The following is a 5,187-nucleotide window of genomic DNA, read 5'->3' as shown; positions in this document are numbered from 1 at the left end:
AGTTTCGGAGAATTCCATTCCTCATCAGTAACCTTGAACACAAGTTAACCAAAGAAAGATGAGCTGGACCTATATCATAGTGAAAGGTATCAAACACAGTGACTTCACGACAACAATATGTTTGATACTTTTCACTATGATATAGGTCCAGCTCATCTTTCTTTGGTTAACTTGTGTTCAAGGTTACTGATGAGGAGTGGAATTCTCCGAAACTAGTATAACCCAATAACAGACGTCGATCAAAGTGTAGATTGAACTGGACCTCCCTTGAACTTAAGACTTCGAGATTAAACAATTTTCGGTTATTTATTATATCTGCTATCGTGCAGCTATGTTATATGAAGAACTGAATATTGGCCAATGACACTTTTTCTTCACTTCACCTATCCGATGTACAAGTTCTTCTCATAGTGGCTATAATTTATAAAGCACGTTCACACCAACAATTGTTTGATGTTTGTTTAAAATAACTAGATAAAAAAAGAAAGTTATTTCGATATCAAACACGAAACACCACGAAATTAAAACGTTTTTTAATTGAACTTTATTGATCACACAAGAATTCACTGTTAGAAAAAGGCAAAACCAGGATTAATAATCAACTTTAAGTACTTTATTTTAAATATACAGTGCCTAGGCTAAATAAAGTTTTACAATGTGGGTTTTGGGAGTTGAAAACAATTTAAAATTCAACCCTGATATATATACTATCAAGTAGACGTACCTTTAACCCACAAGATATATATGTATATAACTCAACAGTGGCATATCTTAATAACAATGAATACATATATATAATTCAATAAAAAAAAATCTGTATAGTTTACACACGTCAATAACACAAATATAAGAATTGGACCTTTTCTTGGTCAATCTGTCCACATAACAGTAAAGGAACCTACTGGTCAATTGAAAAGGTTTTGAGTTTTCTACAAAACCATCATCCCAGAACAGCATTCAGAAATGAATAGTGGTATTCTTTTGTTTATGTCATCAGTGAGTTTGTCCAGGGACACCGTAAGGGCAGTTGTTTTTAATATTATCTCAATTATATTGACAAAACAGTTTTTATTTTCTCTTTTTTTAAGTTCAGGGAATATTTCCTTATTCTAGACTTGCTGGGTTGAGAGGGGTGGCCTTTCTGAAAAGACTTGCCCTGGGCCCCAAAATTCCTGGCTGCAGCTCTAAGTAGGCCACACATAATTATGCTGATGTCAGCATCACACATTGTATTGAATTTGTAGAAGAAAGATATCATCAAACTGGTCGCACTTAACAAGAAGTATTAACTTTCTAAGGATCCCAATTTACTTTTGCAGCCCAACTGCAGTAAATCAAATTTCTAAATTCTCCAAATGGTTTGGTTAAAAAAAGACATTTTTCAGTAGCAAGACTAGCTAATGTAACTTCGAGATACATGCAGTTAGGAAATGATACATAGGAATACACAAACTAAAATCTTGCTGTTCAATCACAAAAATACAAGAACCTTCTTATTTTATAACAGAACAAATCATATAAAGTACTCTCGAACACACACGTACTTAATATACATCTGCATTATGCTGGTTCATGTGTAAATATTTTGAAATCTTTAGAGAACCAAGATTTTACGTTGACAATGAAAGTTCTCTAACTGCTACCCATTGTTTTTTGTCCATTAAAACATACATTTAAGATGTTAAGAGAATGGCTTTTAAAACTACTGGGTTTCACTTAATCTTCCCTCACTCAAGGGCCTCTATTGTTGAAAACAATTCACTCAAGGGCCTATATTGTTGAAAACAATACACCCAAGGGCCTATATTGTTGAAAACAATTCACTTAAGGGCCTATATTGTTGAAAACAATACACTCGAGGGCCTATATTGTTGAAAACAATACACTCAAGGGCCTATATTGTTGAAAGCAATTCACTCAAGGGCCTATATTGTTCAAAACAATATACTCAAGGACCTATATTGTTGAAAACAATTCACTCAAGGGCCTATATTGTTGAAAGCAATTCACTCAAGGACCTATATTGTTGAAAGCAATTCACTCAAGGGCCTATATTGTTGAAAACAATTCACTCAAGGGCCTATATTGTTGAAAACAATTCACTCAAGGGCCTATATTGTTGAAAACAATACACTCAAGGGCCTATATTGTTCAAAACAATACACTCAAGGGCCTATATTGTTCAAAACAATACACTCAAGGGCCTATATTGTTCAAAACAATACACTCAAGGGCCTATATTGTTCAAAACAATACACTCAAGAGCCTATATTGTTGAAAACAATACATGGATGGACCTATAATACTCAATTTGTTTCACCACCTGACATAACTGGTGTAATTGAGGTGAAAAAAAATGCATTGTTTCAAACAGCAGCAATCAAATAGCACAGTAGGAAGAAAAGTAAATAAGTTGCAACTAAACTATACACGAGAATAAAACACACAAGTAGTGGTTAAACTGTGTATTTACATAGAAAATCAAGTAAAACACACAAGGGTCCAATAATTCAAATGTGGAAAAAAAAAGAAGTTAACATAAACCCCATACATAAAAATAAACACAACCAATTAATTCTTGGTAAAACCTGTGGGAAAAAGGTGAGGTAAAAAAAAACTATTATTTCCATATACATCTAAGGCTTAACTGAAGCCACAAGCAGCACCATCATTAGGTATGAAGTTTAACTGAAGCCACAAGCACCATCATTAGGTATGAAGTTTAACTGAAGCCACAAGCACCATCATTAGGTGTGAAGTTTAACTGAAGCCAGAAGCAGCACCATTATGTGTGATGTTTAACTGAAGCCACAAGCAGCACCATTAAGTGTGATGTTTAACTGAAGCCACAAACACCATCATTAGGTGTGAAGTTTAACTGAAGCCACAAGCAGCACCATTATGTGTGATGTTTAACCGAAGCCACAAGCAGCACCATTAGATGTGATGTTTAAAAGTTGTTGACAGCTTGTGGCTCACAATAAACCTTAAAAGGTTTCACCTAAAGTTCATAAGAAAAACCTTTTTTTCTTTAATACGCAACAAAAATACCTTCTTCGTACACTTTCTTAGACATCTTGAAATAAACAGGAGACTTTTTCATGCAACAACCTTGTCACATCAATTTTCAATGTTGTCTCCAATCTGTTTATTTCCCCACCATTTTTATTTTAAGTTCAAAGAACACAAAACATTTATTTTGAGAGAGAAAATTTGCATAAGAAATGACACAGGTGGATGGGTTCTCAGAGCTCTGAGGGAACACAGTAACCCATTTATAAATCAGAAGTTACAGAACAATAGTGAATAGTTCAAAAGGTATACAAATCATGCTTCTTATAATTCAAATCTTTACCATACATAATACAGTATTATACACATTCATCTGACAAAAATCTAGACTTTTTCAATACAATACATCGTAGTTATTTTTCAATTACAGCAAATATACACCAGTTAAGAATAATAATTTAAATTTATATACAAAAAGTAAAAAATCAGAAGCTTTCTTAGGAATGCATCGTAATACTCAAGAATACGGAAGGAATTTTTGGCTGAACTTGGTCATCTACACAAATTAAAATGTGCAAGAAGTATTTATTAATTCGATTGATGTAATAATAATTTTGCTTGTAATCAACTTCTGCTGAAGTACAATTTTGAAATGAAATAAAGAATTAAAGATCAACCACCAGTTAAGACGGGCAGCTTTGTGCACACAACTGTACTCCCAATACGGAAAGAAATAAAAAGATTTCTGAACGTGAAAACCGCAATATCTTTTTTTTAGATACAGTTAGCAGCACAAACGGAACTATTCGAACGTTGAGTAACCTCAATCAAATACGCTACCAGCCGAAATATAATATTCCTTCCATGCCACTACATCGGTATGTTAAATTCAGTAAAATTATACAGAAAACTTCTGGCTTATGACTTAATATATATGATTTTTTTCTTAAAAGCTATAATAATAATACAAGGTATTTGGTAACAAAAAAAAGAAAACAAAATGCAAAAAAAAAAAAGATATGTAAATAACAATTATTTAGTATATGTGATATTTCTAGATAGTAAAATGTAATTTTTGGTCGCAACAATGATATATTGAATTAAAATCCATATAAAAATAGATCTTTCTGATGGATTTTATATTGGAAAAACAAATAACTTCCAATTTTTAACATAAAACAAAGATGTATTTATCTTTGACTATTTACAATATCAAAACCTACAGATGGGCAGGTGAAACAGATAATAGACACAAAGATCACACCGACTTCATTATAAGGATCATATGTTTATCTACTAAATTCTCTCCATTGATCTTTTCACAAATGTTACCTTCTATGTTTTGTATCGTTGTTTACAAAATTCTCAGGTTTTTAGTAAATCACTCATTTCCAGAAACAAATAAAACTATGGCTATTGTATAAAACCAAAAGTGAGACAACTCATTACCGAACAGATAGAATATATCTGGCTTAAAATTCAAATCTTACTATTACAACAACAAAAAAACTTTTTTTTTTTCCCCATCATAGCAAAAGCATACACTTGTTTGAAAATGAGTTTGTTTTTTTTACTAAGAAAAGAACACAAACCTTGTAATATCAAGCTCTTAAAAATACTTTTAAACAAATTCAGGACTAGACTTAAGCATATCTATTAAGTCGACCACCCTTGAAAATCACTCAAAATGTAGCAAACAGTGTAGTAGAGTCTTTAATTCTATTCAAATTAATTAAAACAAAATGCGTACATTCCAACTACTACAAATAATTTAGATTGTTAATGTTAAAAACCCTGTTCTTCTTGTAGCTGAAGGAACCTAAAGATTTTCATTCAACAAGAAATTTTACAAACAAATACAAATATTGTGTTTATCACACATACAAATATCTTTGTCTTAACACTTCTTTTAAAATGATTTCGTACATCAGCATTTTCCAGCTGTTTCATTAATAATTCTAAAGAATGATCACATTTAATTTCCAAACACCGTTACGTCTTACGGCGTGTGCTTACACCTCATGTGCTATATTTATACATTTTAATTTTAGATAAATGCAACTAGACACACTTACGTACCTTTACTTCTATTGTTTGTTTTTTTACATTCTGTTTAGTTTCTTGATCATTTAAAATAATTCAACATATAGTTTAAAAAGGCACTCAAACCGGCAA

Source organism: Limulus polyphemus, unplaced genomic scaffold, assembly GCF_000517525.1.
Source record: "Limulus polyphemus unplaced genomic scaffold, Limulus_polyphemus-2.1.2 Scaffold2386, whole genome shotgun sequence".
Lineage (NCBI taxonomy): Eukaryota > Metazoa > Arthropoda > Merostomata > Xiphosura > Limulidae > Limulus > Limulus polyphemus.
Note: the sequence above shows the minus strand (reverse complement) of the source record.